Here is a 22,500-nt window from a genome sequence, read left to right as displayed (position 1 = left end):
CTCCCGCTCCTCCTCCTCCTCCTCCTCCTCTTCCTCGCTCCGCCATCTTATCTCCTTCCTCCTCATCTCTTCCTCCTCCTCTTCTTCTTCTTCTTCTTCTTCCTCCTCCTCTCTGGATTCTTCCCTTCCTCTTCATCCACTTCCTCCTCCTCCACCACCATCACCATCACTACTACTACTACTACTACTACTACTACTGTTACCACCACTACTACTACTACTACTACTACTACTACTACTACCGTTACTACTACTTATAATGAGACAAACAAAAACATATATACATAAACAAAATTAGTTCAGTGGGTCATTCTTAAACATTCTGTCTCCCAAGAACACGTATTTGACAAGGCTTTCATAGGAGTTGTGGGCATTTCCAGGGGTAGTTTTATGACCCTGGTGGTAGTGTGACCCTTTTACTGTACCATGAACCTAAAAAAACACATATATGACAAGACTTTCGTAGGAGTTTTGGGGGGGATTTCCAGGGGTAGCCTCATGACCCTGGTGGTAGTGTGACCCTTCTACTGTACCGTAAACCCAAGAAACATAATTTGACAAGGCTTTCGTATGAGTTGTGGGCATTTCCAGGGGTAGTTTTATGACCCTGGTGGTAATGTGACCCTTCTTCTGTACCATGAACCTAGGAAACACTAGTTGATGTGAGGGTCGGAAGCGTCCATATAAATAGATGAGGTAAGGTAAGGTAAGGTAAGATAAGGTAAGGTTAGGTAAGGTAAGGTAAGGTAAGGTTGGGTTAGGTAAAGTTAGGTCAGGTAAGGTAAAGTAAGGTAAAGTTAGGTAAGGTAAGGTAAGGTAAGGTAAGGTTAGGTAAAGTTAGGTAAGGTAAGGTAAGGTAAGCTAAGGTGAAGTAAGGTAAGGTAAGGTAAGATAAGGTAAGGTAAGGTAAGGTGGAGTAAGGTAAGGTAGGGTCTCTTAGCCTACTAACTTACCTTAACATTTTGCGTCCTCCCGAGAAGGCTCAGTTTTCATTAGCCGCTGGAGTATTCGTATCTGGTGTTCCTATTCAAATACATTCGAATACCGTATTGGGGTGTATTCGTATTTGAATAATTGTGATATAAATCGGAGTATTCTCATTCGTATTGGAACAATATGGAGAAGTATGCGCGTTCTGCAAAAATTCTTACGTACACTTCAAAATGTATCATCATAAATATCATCCATTGTTCCCTACAAGTCCAGCTTCCTAGGCGGACGTGTAGTGGTCGTGTACGGCACAGGTCATGTTACTGCTGCATAACTTTGGAACACTGCCACACACACTTACGTCAAAAGAAGCTATTATTCATGAAAAGTATTCGCATTTGTTTTTCTTTAATTAAAACCATTTCAGTGTATTTGAATTCGTATTCGTTGGAATTTGAAGCATTTGTATTCGAATACACATCGCTTGTATTCACTCCAGCCCTGATACTAGGAGGTTCTTGAGGGCCACGAACACTCCAGCCCTGATACTAGGAGGTTCTTGAAGGCCACGAACACTCCAGCCCTGATACTAGGAGGTTCTTGAGGGCCACGAACACTCCAGCCCTGATACTAGGAGGTTCTTGAGGGCCACGAACACTCCAGTCCTGATACTAGGAGGTTCTTGAAGGCCCCGAACACTCCAGCCCTGATACTAGGAGGTTCTTGAGGGCCACGAACACTCCAGCCCTGATACTAGGAGGTTCTTGAGGGCCACGAACACTCCAGTCCTGATACTAGGAGGTTCTTGAGGGCCACGAACACTCCAGCCCTGATACTAGGAGGTTCTTGAGGGCCACGAACACTCCAGTCCTGATACTAGGAGGTTCTTGAAGGCCCCGAACACTCCAGCCCTGATACTAGGAGGTTCTTGAGGGCCACGAACACTCCAGCCCTGATACTAGGAGGTTCTTGAGGGCCACGAACACTCCAGTCCTGATACTAGGAGGTTCTTGAGGGCCACGAACACTCCAGCCCTGATACTAGGAGGTTCTTGAGGGCCACGAACACTCCAGCCCTGATACTAGGAGGTTCTTGAGGGCCACGAACACTCCAGTCCTGATACTAGGAGGTTCTTGAAGGCCCCGAACACTCCAGCCCTGATACTAGGAGGTTCTTAAAGGCCACGAACACTCCAGCCCTGATACTAGGAGGTTCTTGAAGGCCCCGAACACTCCAGCCCTGATACTAGGAGGTTCTTAAAGGCCACGAACACTCCAGCCCTGATACTAGGAGGTTCTTGAGGGCCACGAACACTCCAGCCCTGATACTAGGAGGTTCTTGAAGGCCCCGAACACTCCAGCCCTGATACTAGGAGGTTCTTAAAGGCCACGAACACTCCAGCCCTGATACTAGGAGGTTCTTGAGGGCCACGAACACTCCAGCCCTGATACTAGGAGGTTCTTGAGGGCCCTGAACACTCCAGCCCTGATACTAGGAGGTTCTTAAGGCCACGAACACTCCAGCCCTGATACTAGGAGGTTCTTGAGGGCCACGAACACTCCAGCCCTGATACTAGGAGGTTCTTGAAGGCCCCAGACACTCCAGCCCTGATACTAGGAGGTTCTTGAAGGCCTGAACACTCCAGCCCTGATACTAGGAGGTTCTTGAAGGCCACGAACACTCCAGCCCTGATACTAGGAGGTTCTTGAGGGCCACGAACACTCCAGCCCTGATACTAGGAGGTTCTTGAAGGCCCCGAACACTCCAGCCCTGATACTAGGAGGTTCTTGAGGGCCACGAACACTCCAGCCCTGATACTAGGAGGTTCTTGAAGGCCCCGAACACTCCAGCCCTGATACTAGGAGGTTCTTGAAGGCCACGAACACTCCAGCCCTGATACTAGGAGGTTCTTGAGGGCCACGAACACTCCAGCCCTGATACTAGGAGGTTCTTGAAGGCCACGAACACTCCAGCCCTGATACTAGGAGGTTCTTGAAGGCCACGAACACTCCAGCCCTGATACTAGGAGGTTCTTGAGGGCCACGAACACTCCAGCCCTGATACTAGGAGGTTCTTGAAGGCCACGAACACTCCAGCCCTGATACTAGGAGGTTCTTGAAGGCCACGAACACTCCAGCCCTGATACTAGGAGGTTCTTAAGGGCCACGAACACTCCAGCCCTGATACTAGGAGGGTCTTGAAGGCCACGAACACTCCAGCCCTGATACTAGGAGGTTCTTGAAGGCCACGAACACTCCAGCCCTGATACTAGGAGGTTCTTGAGGGCCACGAACACTCCAGCCCTGATACTAGGAGGTTCTTGAAGGCCACGAACACTCCAGCCCTGATACTAGGAGGTTCTTGAAGGCCACGAACACTCCAGCCCTGATACTAGGAGGTTCTTGAAGGCCACGAACACTCCAGCCCTGATACTAGGAGGTTCTTGAAGGCCACGAACACTCCAGCCCTGATACTAGGAGGTTCTTGAAGGCCACGAACACTCCAGCCCTGATACTAGGAGGTTCTTGAAGGCCACGAACACTCCAGCCCTGATACTAGGAGGTTCTTGAAGGCCACAAACACTCCAGCCCTGATACTATTATAGGAAGTTCTTGAGGGCCGCGAACCGTCCATAAGAGGCTCTGGGGGACTGCACTGGACTTGACTAACTATGGTAAACTTGATCAGCAGTGGGAGCAGATTACATAGACAAGGTGTTCACTCGCCAATACAAACTTACTCATTTTTCTTCGTAACTCTCTGGTTTTAGGGAACGTGTGGCTTATAGACAGTTCCTTCACTCCTCCCATGATATCCACACCCACTACCTCAGCCCCAGAAGCCCCGGAGCGATAGAAATAAATGAACATAGAAGTGGTGCGCTCGTCTTTCCCGCCGCCTCTCCCACACGCGACAAATGTAAACAAATCACTCGAATCAACGGCGCCTCGCATTTACGAGTTAATGTGTAGCATGAAGGGGTAAGGGTATTAGGCTACGATAGTCCTCTTTACTACTCCTACTACTACTACTACTACTACTACTACTACTACTACTACCACCAGCACCACCTGTGAGAGAGGACGAAAATAAAATAATTCACACCATTAAAAAGTTAAGCCAGATGGTGATGACGAGGTGGTGGTGATGATGGTGGTGGTGATGATGGTCAGTGGTGGTAGGTAGGGAGGGAGAGAGAAAGAGAGGGAGGGAGAGAAAATTGGAGGGAAAGAGGCAGAAAGGGAGGGAAGGTAAGGGAGGGAGGGAGGGAGGGAGGGAAGAAAGGCAGGTGTAGGATGGAGGAATGAGGAATGGAGGGAGAGAAGGAACACGTGGAGGAGGAAGAGGAGGAGGAGGAGGAGGAGGTGAGGCAAGTGGGAGAGAGAGAGGAAACGGAGAGGAAATGAAGAGGAAAGGAGGTAAGGAAGGGAAGGGAAGGAAAGGGAAGAGAAAAGAAGAGAAGGGAAGGGAAGGGAAGGGAAGGGAAACGAAGGGAAAGGAAGAGAAGAGAAGGGAAGGGAAGGGAAGGGAAGGGAAGAGAAGAGAAGGGAAGGGAAGGGAAGGGAAGGGAAGGGAAGGGAAGCGAAGGGAAGGGAAGCGAAGGGAAGCGAAGGGAAGGGAAGGGAAGGGAAGCGAAGGGAAGGGAAGGGAAGGGAAGGGAAGCGAAGGGAAAAGAAGGGAAGGGAAGCGAAGGGAAGGGAAGGGAAGGGATGGAGAGGAAAGGTTTCATTATATAAACTCCTCCTCTTCCTCCTCCTCCTCCTCTTCCTCCGCCTCCTCCTCCTCGTTCTATTACATACCTGTTTACCTCCTTCTCTTCCTCATCTTTCCTCCTCCTCCTCCTCCTCCTCGATGCCTCCTCCAACTCCTCATTCCATTACATACCAGTTTTCCTCCTCCTCGTCCTCCTCCTCCTCCTCTTCCTCTTCTTCATCCACCTCTTATCAGCGTCCTCCTCCTCCTCCTCCTCTTCCTCCTCTTCTTCCTCTCCTCCTGTTTAATGCATACCTGTTTTCCTCCTCCTCCTCCTCCTCTTCTTCCTCGTAGTAGGCGGTGGTGATGGTGGTGGTGATGAAGGGCGGAGGTGGTGGTGGTGGTGAGTGGTAGTGGTGGTGGTGATGAGGTGGTGATGATGGTGGTGATGGTAGTGGTTGTATGTGGTGGTGGTGAATGGTGATGAGTGGAGGTGGGTGGTGGTGATGAGGTGGTGATGGTAGTGGTAGATTGTAGTGGTGGTGAATGGTGATGATGAGGTGGTGGTGGTGGTAGTGGTGGTGGTGAGTGATGGTGATGAGGTGGTGATGATGGTGGTGGTAGTGGTGGTGGTGAGTGGTGGTGGTGGTGGTGAATGGTGGTGATGAGGAGGTGGGTGGTGGTGATGAGGTGGTGATGATGGTGGTGGTGGTGGTGAATGGTGGTGATGAGGTGGTGAATGGTGGTGATGAGGAGGTGGGTGGTGGTGATGAGGTGGTGATGATGGTGGTAGTGGTGGTGTGGTGGTGGGGAGGTGGGTGGTGGTGTTGTGGTGGTGGTGGTGGTGGTTGTGGTGGTGGTGGTGGTGGTGGTGAATGGTGGTGATGAGGAGGTGGTGGTGGTGCTGTTGGTGGTGGTGGTGGTGAATGGTGGTGATGAGGAGGTGGGTGGTGGTGATGAGGTGGTGGTGGTGGTGGTAGTGGTGGTGGTGGTGGTGGTGGTGAATGGTGGTGATGAGGAGGTGGGTGGTGGTGATGATGGTGGTGGTGGTGGTGAATGGTGGTGATGAGGTGGGTGGTGGTGGTGGTGGTGGTGGTGGTGATGAGGTGGTGGTGGTGGTGGTAGTGGTGGTGGTGGTGGTGGATGGTGGTGATGAGGAGGGTGGTGGTGATGGGGTGGTGGTGGTGTGGGGGGTGGTGGTGGTGTTGGGTGGTGTTGGGGTGGTGGGTGGTGGTGATGAGGTGGTGGTGGTGGTGGTAGTGGTGGTGGTGGTGGTGGTGGTGAATGGTGGTGATGAGGTGGTGGGTGGTGGTGATGATGGTGGTGGTGGTGGTGAATGGTGGTGATGAGGAGGTGGGTGGTGGTGATGAGGTGGTGGTGGTGGTAGTGGTGGTGGTGGTGGTGGTGGTGAATGGTGGTGATGAGGAGGTGGGTGGTGGTGATGATGGTGGTGGTGGTGGTGAATGGTGGTGATGAGGAGGTGGGTGGTGGTGATGAGGTGGTGGTGGTGAGTGGTAGTGGTGGTGGTGATGAGGTGGTGGTGGTGGTGAATGGTGGTGATGAGGTGGTGGTGGTGGTGGTGGCATTTATCACCTTGTCAAAATCGGTTATGTCAAGATATTTAAAGATAAAGTTAAGATATTGTTGAGCATCCTCTCTCTCTCTCTCTCTCTCTCTCTCTCTCTCTCTCTCTCTCTCTCTCTCTCTCTCTCGAGTTACGAAATTTCTATTATATTTTTCATTTATTTTCTTCATTTTTTTCCATCTTTTTTATTTATTTTCTTACTTTTTCTTGCTTTTTCTTACTTTTCTTGTTTTTTTTCTTTTTCCTCCTGCTCTTTCTCGCTCTTTCTATCTTTTTTTCCTTCATTTTCTTGTATTTCCTTTATTTTCTTGCTTTTCTTTCCTTTTTTAATCTTTTTCCTTTATTTTCTTGTTTTTCTTTTTTTTTCTTTCCTTTTCCTTTATTTTCTTTTCTTGATATTTTTACTTTTCTCTCTTTTTCGATCCTTTTCTTTTTTAATTTCTGGCTCGTATCTCATATTTTCCATCATTTTCCTTTATATCCTAATCTTCTTCCCTTTTTCTTTCCTTTTCTCCCCTTTTCTTTTAATTTCTGGCTCGTATCTCATATTTTCCATCATTTTCCTTTATATCCTAATCTTCTTCCCTTTTTCTTTCCTTTTCTCCCCTTTTCTTTTAATTTCTGGCTCGTATCTCATATTTTCCATCATTTTCCTTTATATCCTAATCTTCTTCCCTTTTTCTTTCCTTTTCTCCCCTTTTCTTTTAATTTCTGGCTCGTATCTCATATTTTCCATCATTTTCCTTTATATCATTAGCTTCTTCCCTTTTTCTTTCCTTTTCTCCCCTTTTCTTTTAATTTCTGGCTCGTATCTCATATTTTCCATCATTTTCCTCGCATTCACTCAAACATCTTTCCTTTTTTTCCATTTTCATCTCTACAAACTTCTAATGGCGTGCAGATGTCCCATTCTCCTCCTCCTGTAGCCTAATTCTATTCTATTATTATTTATTTATTTATTTGTTAATTTTACGGTATTTTCATTTATACTTCTAACACCTTATAAGTTGTCCCCTTGTCCTCCTTTTACGATATTTTCCCTTACACTGATAAAGTTCTTACACCTTATAAGTTGTCCCCTTGTCCTCCTTTTACGATATTTTCCCTTACACTGCTAAAGTTCTTACACCTTATAAGTTGTCCCCTTGTCCTCCTTTTACGATATTTTCCCTTACACTGCTAAAGTTCTTACACCTTATAAGTTGTCCCCTTGTCCTCCTTTTACGATATTTTCCCTTACACTGCTAAAATTCTAACACCTTATAAGTTGTCCCCTTGTCCTCCTTTTACGATATTTTCCCTTACACTGCTAAAGTTCTTACACCTTATAAGTTGTCCCCTTGTCCTCCTTTTACGATATTTTCCCTTACACTGCTAAAGCTTTAACACCTTATAAATTGTCCCCTTGTCCTCCTCTTCTACGGTATTTTCACACTTCTAACACCTTATACATTGTCCCCTTGTCCTCCATAGCCTCCTACCTCATTGCTCCTAGTCTATTACCGTCCCTACTGAACCTATCAACTCTTGTCCCCCATAGTTCCTGCATTCCCTTCTCCGTGCTACGCTGTTTCTGTGGCCCGTAGAGGAGGCATGGCACATCAATTTTATGGCCCCTCCATGGATAGGTCATTTTGTTATTCTCCTGTAGGGTTTTCTTTGCCCGCCTTTCTTCGATGAGTTTTTCAATTTTCATCTCTCGCTTTCTATTTCCTTCTATTTTCTTTTCTTCTAGTTTGTCTTCCACTATTCTTCCCTTACAAGTGCCCCCGCCCATGTCCCGTCCTATGGCCTCAACTGCTGTACTCCAAGGGGCTCTTAATACCCCCCTTGTCAATGTACCGTTTCCAGCTGTTTAATATCCCTCTGTCCCTTTTGTGCTATGCTGTTTCTGGTCCATAGAGGCTGCATGGCACATCTACTCTTATCAATTTTATGGCCCCTATACCGTTGTTCTCCAAGGGGCTCTTAATACCCCCCTTGTCAATGTTCTGTATCGTTTCCAGCTGTGTAATATCCCTGTCCCTTCTGTGCTATGCTGTTTCTGGTCCATAGAGGCTGCATGGCACATCTACTCTAATCAGTTTTATGGCCCCTACACCGTTGTTCTCCAAGGGGCTCTTAATAACCCCCTTGTCAATGTTCTGTACCGTTTCCAGCTGTGTAATATCCCTGGCCCTTCTGTGCTATGATGTTTCTGGTCCATAGAGGCTACATGGCATTACGCTAATCAGTTTTATGGCCCCTACACCGCTGTTCTCCAAGGGGCTCTTAATACCCCCCTTGTCAATGTTCTGTACCGTTTCCAGCTGTGTAATATCCCTGTCCCTTCTGTGCTATGCTGTTTCTGGTCCATAGAGGCTGCATGGCACATCTACTCTTATCAATTTTATGGCCCCTACACCGTTGTTCTCCAAGGGGCTCTTAATACCCCCCTTGTCAATGTACCGTTTCCAGCTGTGTAATATCCCTGTTCCTTCTGTGCTATGCTGTTTCTGGTCCATAGAGGCTGCATGGCATTACGCTAATCAGTTTTATGGCCCCTACACCGTTGTTCTCCAAGGGGCTCTTAATACCCCCCTTGTCAATGTACCGTTTCCAGCTGTGTAATATCCCTGTTCCTTCTGTGCTATGCTGTTTCTGGTCCATAGAGGCTGCATGGCATTACGCTAATCAGTGTTATGGCCCCTACACCGTTGTTCTCCAAGGGGCTCTTAATACCCCCCTTGTCAATGTACCGTTTCCAGCTGTGTAATATCCCTGTCCCTTCTGTGCTATGCTGTTTCTGGTCCATAGAGGCTGCATGGCACATCTACTCTAATCAGTTTTATGGCCCCTACACCGTTGTTCTCCAAGGGGCTCTTAATACCCCCCTTGTCAATGTTCTGTACCGTTTCCAGCTGTGTAATATCCCTGTCCCTTCTGTGCTATGCTGTTTCTGGTCCATAGAGGCTGCATGGCACATCTACTCTAATCAATTTTATGGCCCCTACACCGTTGTTCTCCAAGGGGCTCTTAATACCCCCCTTGTCAATGTACCGTTTCCAGCTGTGTAATATCCCTGTCCCTTCTGTGCTATGCTGTTTCTGGTCCATAGAGGCTGCATGGCATTACGCTAATCAGTTTTATGGCCCCTACACCGTTGTTCTCCAAGGGCCTCTTAATAACCCCCTTGTCAATGTTCTGTACCGTTTCCAGCTGTGTAATATCCCTGTCCCTTCTGTGCTATGCTGTTTCTGGTCCATAGAGGCTGCATGGCACATCTACTCTTATCAATTTTATGGCCCCTACACCGTTGTTCTCCAAGGGGCTCTTAATAACCCCCTTGTCAATGTTCTGTACCGTTTCCAGCTGTGTAATATCCCTGTCCCTTCTGTGCTATGCTGTTTCTGGTCCATAGAGGCTGCATGGCACAGCTACTCTAATCAATTTTATGGCCCCTACACCGTTGTACTCCAAGGGGCTTCTAATCCTTTTGTGAGTCATACTTAATCCTCTGCGCTCCCAATCTCGCACATTTGACGTTTTGTAGGACTCGTGGCCATCCCCAGGGGTTCCCATTATGACCCTGGTGTTACTTTGACCCTGCTTCTGTCCCGTGCACCTAAACAAACACTCATGGCGACCCGATTGACCTGTTTTATGGCATTTGGAAACAGGTGAGGCGCGGCGGAAGCTTTTTAAGAATAGAGCGTCTGCCTGTCGGGGACTTCAAGAACGACCACTTTTCTCTACGCGACAAGTGCTTGGACGTATACCACTTCCTCCTCTATATTACGTACTTACGGGGAGCATACGGCAGGGGGAGCATCACTTCACTCACCCACCGCCTCCATCCTCGAACAGGTCCTCAACAGGTCTTCACGCTGTCATTCTTCCCGTAGAGATAACACACCGAAGTCAGAGAGCGCGTTGCTTCACTTACTCATGATTTTTTATTTATTTAATTGCTTAGTATTAATAATCCGTTTGAGAGAGCGAGGAAGGGGGGGGGGGGAGATATAGTCAAGGAGAGAGAGAGAGAGAGAGAGAGAGAGAGAGAGAGAGAGAGACTTTCATAACTAAACCACAGAATGTCCTTACTTGCAACAATAACAACTGTAGGACGCAAAATACTGCGAAGCGCTGTTAAAATGCTTATTACAACTTGTAGAGGCACACAGACATTAGCGTACAATCAGGACTTAACCCACAACCAATTAGCACGCATCCAATGTATCACCAACACATATGCGTCGAATACATAATCATTCATCACAACCTAACCTTGCCCTGTAAACATATCTATACGTAACACTTGAAACACTTTTAATATGCTTAAATATACCATTGAAAAGTTTTGTATTAATTAAGATAAGCATCTCATATGAAGCAAATCTTTCAGGCCAAAACAGGAATTGTAGACCATGTAACGTGTAGCTACCGTAAAACGAGTAAATACTGAAGGAAACTCAGAAGCTCCCCAACCAACCCAATGCCTCGTGTATGTATGTATGTTTGAAGGAGTTATATAGTAGATACATACATACATAAATACATAGGTTTTTAAAACTTTCACCAGAAAAAAATATAATAATAAGAATAACAATAATAATCTGGAGTATAATATATGGTTAATTAAAAAGGGCATTGACCTCAACGGCATATTCACCCCAATCTAAGCCTGCAGGTTTAGGATAATGTCACATTAATCCAACATCGGTCCAGGGCAGGGGTCACATCACCTTAACCTCACCGTCAATACAGTCACATTAATCCAACATCGGTCCAGGGTAGGGGTCACATCACCTTAACCTCACCGTCAATACAGTCACATTAATCCAACATCGGTCCAGGGCAGGGGTCACATCACCAACTTCACCGTTAATAGTCACATTAATCCAACATCGGTCCAGGGCAGGGGTCACATCACCTTAACCTCACCGTCAATACAGTCACATTAATCCAACATCGGTCCAGGGCAGGGGTCACATCACCTTAACCTCACCGTCAATACAGTCACATTTATCCAACATCGGTCCAGGGGCAGGGGTCACATCACCTTAACCTCACCGTCAATACAGTCACATTAATCCAACATCGGTCCAGGGCAGGGGTCACATCACCTTAACCTCACCGTCAATACAGTCACATTAATCCAACATCGGTCCAGGGCAGGGGTCACATCACCAACTTCATCGTTAATAGTCACATTAATCCAACATCGGTCCAGGGCAGGGGCCACATCACCTTAACCTCACCGTCAATACAGTCACATTAATCCAACATCGGTCCAGGGCAGGGGTCACATCACCTTAACCTCACCGTCAATACAGTCACATTTATCCAACATCGGTCCAGGGGCAGGGGTCACATCACCTTAACCTCACCGTCAATCCACTCACATTAATCCAACATCGGTCCAGGGCAGGGGTCAAATCACCTTAACCTCACCGACAATACAGTCACATTAATCCAACATCGGTCCAGGGCAGGGGTCACATCACCTTAACCTCACCGTCAATACAGTCACATTAATCCAACATCGGTCCAGGGGCAGGGGTCACATCACCTTAACCTCACCGTCAATACAGTCACATTAATCCAACATCGGTCCAGGGCAGGGGTCACATCACCTTAACCTCACCGTCAATACAGTCACATTAATCCAACATCGGTCCAGGGCAGGGGTCACATCACTTTAACCTCACCGTCAATACAGTCACATTAATCCAACATCGGTCCAGGGGCAGGGACTGTTTCCGTACCGTACTTAGAGACCGATGCTGATTCTTAAGAGCTATACAGGTTAATTACACGTCAGGTGCATTGATAATCGTAGAGTGACAAATTACATCACACTACCAAACATATCATTTTAATCATACTACTACTACTACTACTACTACTACTATTACTACTACTACTACTCTTATTGCTTGCATCATTATTAAAATTAGCCTCTTTATATCCTCCTCCTCCTCCTCCTCTTCTTCATCCTCTCCTCCTCCTCCTCCTCCTCCTCCTCCTCCCTAATATTCTATGCTGTAAAAATTGTCACTTTAGACTAATAAGAGAGAGAGAGAGAGAGAGAGAGAGAGAGAGAGAGAGAGAGAGAGAGAGAGAGAGAGAGAGAGAGAGAGAGAGAGAGAGAGAGAGAGAGAGAGAGAGAGACATACAGAGAGAGAGAGAGAGAGAGAGAGAGAGAGAGAGAGAGAGAGATACATAAATAGAGAGAGAGAGAGAGAGAGAGAGAGAGAGAGAGAGAGAGAGAGAGAGAGAGAGAGAGAGAGAGATCTAAGGTTATTGAATCGTATTGTTTGTGAGTTTGTTTATTTGTTTACTTTGTTTTTGTTTATTATTGTTGTGTGTGTGTATGTATGTATGTATGTATGTATGTATGTATGTATGTATGTGTGTGTGTGTGTGTGTGTGTTTGTGTGTGTGTGTGTGTGTGTGTGTGTGTGTGTGTGTGTGTGTGTGTGTGTGTGTGTGTGTGTGTGTGTGTGTGTGTGTGTGTGTTTGCTTGCACGACAAAATACCTCAAACCTACACACACACACACACACACACACACACACACACAACGCACGCACGCACACACATTATATTAATGACAACAACAACAACAACAGTAATAATAATAATAATAATAATAATAATAATAATAATAATAATAGTAATAATAATCAGGAAAACTGTCTACAAACGTCTAATGATTTTTACTCTCTCTCTCTCTCTCTCTCTCTCTCTCTCTCTCCTCGCTCGCTCACACACACACACACACACACACGCACACACTTGGACGGGAACGCTTAGGGGGGAAGAAGAAGAGGAGGAAGAGGAGGAAGAGGAGGAGGAAGAGGGAGGAAGAGGGAGGAAGAGAGGGGGTGGAAGAACCTCCTCTCTCTCTCTCTCTCTCTCGCTCGCTCCCTACCCCCCTTCCCCCCCTCTCCTCCCCCGTTCCCCAGCAGGTATCTCGCCCTCAGTGCCCCCCGGGGTGACCTGCTTGACCCTCCCACAGGTGACCGGGGCCGGGGCGGGGCGGGGCGGGGCGGGGCTGACCACGTGGGCGCTGACACCCTGACGGAGGCGCTGACGAAGGAAGGGGGAGGAGGGGGGCGGAGGGGGGGTGGGTGGAAGAGCCTGGGGGTTCAAGGGAATAGGGGCATATAAGTCGGCATCCCTGGCTCCTGATTGGTTGAGGCGGCACCGCTGGTCACGTGACGTAGGTGCCGCGCGATGATTGGCCGGTCTCAGTGTGTCTGGGGCTGTGTGTGACGTCATTGTTTTCCGTCACGTGACCAGTCGCCGCCATATTGCCGAGCGGGAGAGGCAGCGTGAACGACACCCGCACATCCTCGGCTCTTAACAGTGGCTTTACCCCTTCCCGGCGGCCATAGCGGTGCCCAGTGGAGGAGGTGAGGCCCACGCACGCACTGGCAAACCGGCGCGCCCTGGGATACCTCGGGGCGCCCTGTACCGGCCTTCGAAACCCGCGGTGACAGAAGCATTACCCGCCAACACGTACCGCGAGATTTTGAACGTGTTTGATTCGTGTTCGTGACCTTCCCTGACCCCGTACGTGACCCCACCGGTGCCCTTTGACCTCCCCCGGCCCTAGCTTGACCACCTTAAGGGCCCGGGGGAAGGTGGATGCCGAAGGGCCACGTCAGGAGGACCCCGCCGGTGGAGTGGTTGCGCCGGGTGGACTACGGGCGTAACCCACAGTGGAGTGAAGGGGGGGGGGGAGAGAGGACCAGAGGGGGATGCTGGGGTGCGTTCTGGGGTGATTTCTGGGGTGGTGGGGTGATGTGGAGTGGGGTGCGAGAGGGATGCTGTGTGGAGTGGGAGATGTGGACTTGATTGTGGAGTTTGTGGAGGGTGTTCTGAGGTGGTTTCTGGGGTGGAGGTGATTTGGAGTGGGGTGCGAGAGGGATGCAGAGTGGAATCGGATGTGGAGTGTGGTGGAAGCTGTGTGGAGTGGTAGTGGAAGGGAGTGGTGGAGGAGTTACTGGAGGGGTGCTTGGGTGAATTCTAGGCTGTGGAAGACGCTGGGGTGATGCAGAGAGGGGTGCGATCATGAGGGATGCTGTGTGGAGTGGAAGAGGTGGAGTGGGATAGATGTGGAATGGTCAAGGTGGTATGTGGTGGAAGGGGGAGCTGTTGGGAGGTGGATTTCTGGGGTGTGGAAGACTTATGTGGAGTGGGATGTGCGAGAGAGATGCTGAGTGGAGTGGGAGAGGTGGAATTAGGTGGAAGAGTGTGAATGTGGTGGTGGAAGAGAGAGAGAGAGAGAGAGAGAGAGAGAGAGTGGGGGGAGATAGGGTGGAGGGGGGTGGAGTGGGCTGGTGGAGTTGGAGTGTGTTACGCCCGTGTTGCCTGTGGAACAAAGCAGAGCGCAGCAGAGAGGGGGGAAGGGGGGGGGCTGGGGGGTTACAGGGGGACGCAGAAGTTGTACACACACACACACACACACACACACACACACACACGTACACACTCACATATATACATTCACGCAAGTTTTTTTCACGCACATACGCTCACACATACATACATACACACAGGAAGAAAGGGAGGTATACATGTGTGCGTGTGTGTGTACGAGTGTGGGAGAGAGAGAGAGTGACGCACACGGGACCTAGTCGTGTACACATTATGAAACGCACACACGCACATGGATATCTAGGATACGTACACAGCCACCCCCCCCCCCACCCCCCCTTTCCTCCACCCCCCTCCCTCTCTCCCTCCGCTCCCTTTCCTCCCTCCCTCCTACACTCTCTCTCTCTCTCTCTCTCTCTCTCTCTCTCTCTCTCTTGCACCACACACACACACACACACACACACACACACATTTGATTAACTTGTCCTATCTTGATCTGTCTTTACTAACTCGTATTATATTTCTTAAACATTATAAAACATACATTTAAAACACAAATTAAAACACTAGATATGTATTAACACACACACACACACACACACACACACACACCTTACAAACATATTTTTCCTTTCTCTTCCTCCTCCTTCCTCCTCCTCCCCTTCTTATTTTTTTCCTTCTTCCCTTCCTCTCTCTCTCTCTCTCTCTCTCTCTCTCTCTCTCTCTCTCTCTCTCTCTCTCTCTCTCTCTCTCTCTTATCAACTTTCCCTCCCTTCCTTCCTTTCTTTTTTCTCCCTTTTTATTCGTTTCCCTTTCCTCCCCTTCTCTCTCCCTCTTCTCTCTCTCCCTTCTCTCTTCCCCTCTTCTTTATCTCCACCCTTATTCCCCTCTTTATTACCTTTTCCCCTTATTTTCCCTCTCATTTGCTTCGTTTCTCTCTCTCTCTCCCTTTCTTTATCAACTCTCTTATTCCACTTTCTTTTCATTCCTTCCTTCTTATCTTTCCTCCTCTTTTCGTTCTTCTTCAATTTCTTTCCTTCTTACTCTTTCGTGTTTTCCTTCTCGTTTTCCCCTTTTTTCCTTAATTTTGCTTCCTTTTCCTCTTTTTCGTCTCCTTTTCCTTAATTTTCCTTCTCTTCCTTAATTTTTCTTAATTATCCTCCTTTTCCTTAATTTTCCTTCTTTTCCTTAATTTTTCTTAATTATCCTCCTTTTCCTTAATTTTTTTCTCCATTCCCTCTCCCTTTCCTTCCTTTTCCTCTCCATTCCCTCTCCCTTTCCTTCCTTTTCCTCTCCTTCATTTTCCTCTCTTCCTCCCTATCTTTACTATCATTTCTCCTCCTCCTCCCCTCTCCATTCCCTCTTTTTCCTTCCCTTTCCTCCCATTTTCCCTCTCCTTTTCCTCCTGTCTCCCCTGACCTGATCTTGTCCCCCGTGACCTCGCCTACGTGGCCCCTCTGACCTCCTCCTATGAGCCCGTTTTCCTTTTGGGGGATTCAGGAGCTAACGTGACACCTGACCTGACTTGACCTGATGTAAGCTAGACCCGTTAGTGTGTGGATGTGGGTGTGTTGACCTGATGTGATTGTCATTTGTTTTTTGTTTCTTTATTATCTTCCTCTTTTTCCTCATTTACCTTGTTTTACCTCCTCCATCGTTTTTTTTTTTTTTTTCCTCAATTTTTTCTCCTTTTCTTCCACCTCCTCCTCCTCTTCCACCTCCTTTCTTTCTCCTCTTCCTCCTCCATCTCTTCCTTCTTTTTCCTCTCTCCTCTTCCCTTCTTTCTTCCTCCTTTTCCTTCCTTCTTTTCCTCCTCCTCCTCCTCCTCTCATTTGTTTACTGTTTGTATGTTGGTTTGTGTGTGTCCAAAACCTCACATGCAAACCATTAAAAAAAGACATGAATTTAAAAGTGACTTAGAGCTTGTTTACACTTGTTTACATCTATTTACTTGTTTACCTGCACCTACAACCTCCTCACACGTGCTGCAAACAAGACATTTAAAACCATTGAAATTGACGTGTGTGAAGTGTTATACCAGTGGCGTTGTTTGCCTAGTTGTTTACAAAGGAACAAACAGTGAAGTGAATATGGACCAAACAATCATGTGCCCGGTGATTCTGTTTACGTAGACAGTGCAAACAAGGTGGAAAGACTTGCTTGAGTGCCCTGAGATACCCAAAGTTGTTTGCTAATCCTGTTTACCTGAACCACAAACAACAGAGACGTGATGTGAAGTGAAGAATCTAATTGTTTGCATTTTTTTACACTTCCAGACAAACAGATACCCTCGTGCAGTGTTTGTTTACTCTTATAAGTGCTGTATTTGAACTGTTTGCTCCTGTTTGCACTTATGAAAATGCCGGATATCAACCCTAGGACTCGTATTTTGTCTACACGAGTTGTCTGCACCGCGATTTGAATGTGGAGGCTTGAGAACAACGTCTAGGTAAGCTTGTTTGCCTTGCTTAACCTGTCTGCCAGTTCTGGGTGATACGAACAACCAGAAAATGATGCAGTGTGACACCTCCATCATTGTTTGCAGTGTGAATCAACCATACACTTGTTTACACCTCTTGTTTGCCTTTGTTTGCCTTGCTTAACCTGTCTGCTACTCATAGGTGAATCAAACAACAAGAAAATTATGCAATGTGACATTTCCATAATTGTTTGCAGCATGACAACATCTTACTAAGCCCATACACCTGTTTATATATGTTGTTTGCCATTGTTTGCTTTCTGGTAGTCTTGGAGTTACAAACAAGGTGAAAGGGGTACTCTGTGACACCTCCATGATTGTTTGCAGTGTGACTTAGCCTCTTACTAAACCCATACACCTGTTTACATATGTTGTTTGCCATTGTTTGCTTTCTGGTAGTCTTGGAGTTACAAACAAGGTGAAAGGGATACTCTGTGACACCTCCATGATTGTTTGCAGTGTGACTTAGCCTCTTACTAAGCCCATACACCTGTTTACATATGTTGTTTGCCATTGTTTGCTTTCTGGTAGTCTTGGAGATACATACAAGAAAGGGATATACACTGTGACACCTCCACGATTGTTTGCAGTGGGATTTAACTTTCTGAATAGTTCCTCTTCACATTTTTACATTTGTTTGCACTTGTTATTTATTCTGTCAAAAATAAAAAAAAAGTAGAAAAAAAGGGGGGGGTTGTTACACTTGTTTATATATATCTTTATGTTTACAGTAGACAAATGTAGTTTATCAAAGTCTTTCCAAGGGTTCAGTCACATCAAATCCTTCCTATATTGTTTGTCTTTTTTGCTACACATAAAATAAGGATGTATATATTGGACCAGAAATTCACTCTTGTTTGCAGTAGACAAATTTAGTTTATCAAAGTCTTTCCAAGGGTTCAGTTACATCAACTCCTTCCTATATATATATATTGTTTATCTAAGTCTTTATTGCTACACTGAAAATAATAATGTATATAGTGGACCAGAAATTGACTCTTGTTTGCAGTAGACAAATGTAGTTTATCAGTCATTACAAGGGTTCAATCTATCCAAATCATTGCTCTGTATTGTTTACTGAGGTTTTGTTTGCCACAGTAAACAGTTGAAGTCAAGTTTACATTTTGCAAACACTCGCTAAACAACACAGTATTTGGCCTTCTGAATGCCTGTGTGTGTGTGTGTGTGTGTGTGTGTGTGTGTTGCTGAGCCAGGTAAACATAGGGTGTGTGCACTTACCTTTTCACACACACACACACACACACACACACACACACACACACACATGTATACCAGACTCAACCCTATAAAAACATACATATACATACATACATACATACATACATAAAAACACACACACACACACACACACACACACACACACACACACAAAACCAAAGTAAAAAAAAAATAACATTCATCTTTTTAACATCTCAAGGCGTAATAATTATAATATTCTCTTTTTCTCTCTAATAATTATAACAACAACATAATGATTATAATATGGCACATTATGGTAATTATTCACAACTACATTAATTATTTCACACACACACACACCACACAAGCCCTTTCCCAGCATACAACGATTTTAATTCCCTCACTAAGTTATTTTATTCGTAAATACAGTATCGGAGTTTATTAAATTCGATCGACCTTCCTTTTCTGTAACACTGACCTTGGTGGTGCAGTGATAAGCATGTCTACCCACAAATCTATGGCCCTGGGTTCGAATCCTGGCCTGGGCAGTCAGCGTGCGGGTCACCCAGGTGTTCATTCATCCTATGGGGCTGGTCGATAAATGTGCTCAAGGGGAACCCAAATGTCACACTGGCTCATGTCCCAGGGTGATAGGTTCCCTCCCGCCCCAGGCTCAAGGGACGATGTGACAGATATGAGCACTGAGGCCATGTGCAGCCATATCGTATGCCACTAACTTCTCCTGTATCTTGTTGCTATGTGTCGTATATATATGTAGTTGCTAGGTACGCCATTCTCTGGTATTCGATAATTTTTCACGTGGTAAGAAAATTAATATACGTAGTCCTAGTAATAAAATCTTGCCTGTTGTCCCTTAGTTAACCTGGTAGCTGCAGGGATTATGTTTCTTAAAGGCTCCTCCCTCCAGGCGAGAAAAATGAGAACATATCATCACTCACGCAAACCATAATATATATCAACGCATTTGTGATCAGTTTATGCATCATCTATTTTGGGGGGTTTATGTCATGGCACAAATTTGGCTTGTCACTGCTACATAGTAAAGCCACAAATTTGGCCTGTCGCTGCTACATGGTAAAGCCACAAATTTGGCCTGTCGCTGCTACATGGTAAAGCCACAAATTTGGCCTGTCGCTGCTACATGGTAAAGCCACAAATTTGGCCTGTCGCTGCTACATGGTAAAGCCACAAATTTGGCCTGTCGCTGCTACATGGTAAAGCCACAAATTTGGCCTGTCGCTGCTACATGGTAAAGCCACAAATTTGGCCTGTCGCTGCTACATGGTAAAGCCACAAATTTGGCCCGTCGCTGCTACATGGTAAAGCCACAAATTTGGCCCGTCGCTGCTACCGGGTTAATCTTCTGAGTTAACCGGTCTAGTGCGTAATGTGGCTTAATGATTAGGCTATATATCAACATTGCTAATATATCCTTCCTCTAATTCTATTCAATGCTTGTAAGATTTATCAGCGCATTATTAAACCATGTTCTAATCTTCTAAGTTAACCGGTCTAGTACGTAATGTGGGTTAACGATCTAGCTAGTACGTATTAACATTACCAATTCATCCTTTCTATAATTCTGTGTTTCTTGTTTCTATATTTCTTCATAGTCTGTCGTGGCATAACACTGACGGATATTCTCACCTCGCAACAAAAGTGAGAAAATTGACCAAGAAATGTTAATGATGATGACAACAGTGATGCATAATCTATTGTTCTGCAAGAGAGGTGACTAACTTCTTATACACACACACACACACACACACACACACACACACACACACACACACACACACACACTCTGTTCCTCTCGACATACTGCACGCACTTGTGTTTCAATTTTCTCTTCAGTCTACTCTTAAAAATTAGGTCAGTCATCCCTTGCAATTATACGTATATATATACACACACACACACACACACACACACACACACACGAATCAGGTTACATTAGGTTACTTTTGACACTTAAGATGCAGTTACTAAGCGTCATGTTACCGTGTTAGCATTGATAAAGGTTACGTCACATTATTTTGACTTAAAAGATCAGCTTGTGTGTTATGAAGGGAAGGGCTAATGCCTCAAATCACGTTACATTAGGTCACTTTCGACACTTAAGATACAGTTACTAAGCATATTGTTACTGTGTTGGCATTGATAAAGGCTACATCACATTAACTTCTGGTACTGTTGAGATTGGTGCACGCTGGTGTAGGTACGAAGGGTGTTGTTAATAGGTTAGGATAGGTTACATTAGGTTATTTTCGACGCTGCCAAGATACAGTTACTAAGCATATTGTTACTGTGTTGGCATTGATAAAGGCTACATCACATTAATTTCTGGTACTGTTGAGATTGGTGCGCACTGTTGTAGGTACGAAGGGTAGTGGTAATAGGTTAGGATAGGTTACATTAGGTTATTTTCGACGCTGCCAAGATACAGTTACTAAGCATATTGTTACTGTGTTGGCATTGCTGAAGGCTACATCACATTAACTTCTGGTACTGTTGAGATTGGTGCGCGCTGTTGTAGGTACGAAGGGTAGTGTTAATAGGTTAGGGTAGTTTACATTATGTTATTTTCGACGCTGCCAAGATACAGTTACAAAGCGTACTGTTACCGTGATGACATTGCTGAAGGCTACATCACATTAATTTCTGGTACTGTTGAGATTGGTGCGCACTGTTTAGGGTAGTGGTAATAGGTTAGGATAGGTTACATTAGGTTATTTTCGACGCTGCCAGGATACAGTTGCAAAGTTACATCACATTATATCTTGGTAAAGTTAAGATACGCTTGTGTTAGTTTACGAAGGGTAGTGTCAGTAAGTTAAAATACGTTACATTAGGTTATTTTCGACTGCTAATATGTGTTTATGAAGGGTATTGGTGCTGGTAAAATAGGTCACATTGAATATCTTTCCATACATATACTTTTAAAACATGCATCTGGCAGTTTACACGGGGTAGGTCATGTCATAAGCCTGTTTACAATCTCCCCCTGACCTTGTTTACTGTTTACATGACCTGATATTGCTTACAGAGAGCCAGAAATATATACAAATTAAAATAAGTTATGGTACTGAACATTACATCATATTTCACACTGTTACGAGATGGTGAAGGAGGCTAGCGTTACTGTATTGGAGTAGGTCACATCGCGTTATTTTTGACATTAAGTTGCACCCATGAAGGACACTGTTAATGCATTGAAATAGGTCACATCGGGTCATGGGGTCTTTCAAGGCAGGAAGGGAAGGCATCAACGTAACTAGATCAGGTTCAGGGGTAGGTAGGGGTGTTAAACGAGGCGACAGGTGACCCGGGAAGGTGTGTGAGGGACTGAGGTGCAAGGCAAAGGTCCCATGTGGAGTTTGATCGAGGGCGGTTAATATAAAGTGCGATTAGGCTGCAAGAATTTGGGTAAAGGTTAAAGTAGAAAAATTACAGTAATATGAAAAAAATAAATATAAATATACCGTGATATAAAAATGATTAATATGAAGTCAAATGAGGTGTTGAGATATAAAATTGAATGCTTAATACCAAAAAAAAATACAGAAAAGCCAAATTACCAAGATCAGAACATCACTATATCATTAACCAGCAAATATAAATAATTAATATAAAGTCAAATGAGCTATTAACATGGTAGCAGTGACGGGCCAAATTTGTGGCTTTACCGTGTAGCAGTGACGGGCCAAATTTGTGGCTTTACCGTGTAGCAGTGACGGGACAAATTTGTGGCTTTACCGTGTAGCAGTGACGGGCCAAATTTGTGGCTTTACCGTGTAGCAGTGACGGGCCAAATTTGTGGCTTTACCGTGTAGCAGTGACGGGGCAAATGTGTATAATTAATGAGCACGGGACAAATTTGTGGCTTTACCGTGTAGCAGCGACGGGCCAAATTTGTGGCTTTACCGTGTAGCAGTGACGGGCCAAATTTGTGGCTTTACCGTGTAGCAGCGACGGGCCAAATTTGTGGCTTTACCGTGTAGCAGTGACGGGCCAAATTTGTGGCTTTACTGTGTAGCAGTGACGGGCCAAATTTGTGGCTTTACCGTGTAGCAGTGACGGGGCAAATTTGTGCCATGATATAAACCCCCAAAAATAGATGATGCATAAACTGGTCACAAATGCCTTGATATATATTATGAAATGGTTTGTGTGAGTGATGATTTTTTCTCATTTTTCTCGCTTAGAGGGACCATTAAGAAACAT

At 45.7% G+C, this 22,500-nt stretch overlaps 1 protein-coding gene across 12 annotated transcripts in view; it reads left to right on the top strand.

The window, feature by feature from the left end:
- The first annotated feature begins 13,453 nt into the window (after positions 1-13,453).
- LOC126986473 (MOG interacting and ectopic P-granules protein 1-like) overlaps positions 13,454-22,500 on the top strand; it is a 31,880-nt gene continuing 22,833 nt past the window's right edge. For 9 of the 12 annotated variants that reach the window (XM_050842690.1, XM_050842684.1, XM_050842689.1 and 6 more), the window contains exons 1-2: positions 13,454-13,608; positions 16,853-17,025. The gene's annotated coding sequence lies outside the window, so the exon portion shown is untranslated. Of the gene's footprint in view, positions 13,689-13,748; positions 13,769-16,852; positions 17,026-22,500 lie in introns of those variants that run through there. The other 3 variants (XM_050842679.1, XM_050842680.1, XM_050842681.1) reach the window with 3 other exon arrangements.

This window comes from Eriocheir sinensis, chromosome 61, assembly GCF_024679095.1.
Source record: "Eriocheir sinensis breed Jianghai 21 chromosome 61, ASM2467909v1, whole genome shotgun sequence".
In the NCBI taxonomy this organism is placed as follows: domain Eukaryota; kingdom Metazoa; phylum Arthropoda; class Malacostraca; order Decapoda; family Varunidae; genus Eriocheir; species Eriocheir sinensis.
This window is presented reverse-complemented; position numbering and strand designations above follow the sequence as displayed.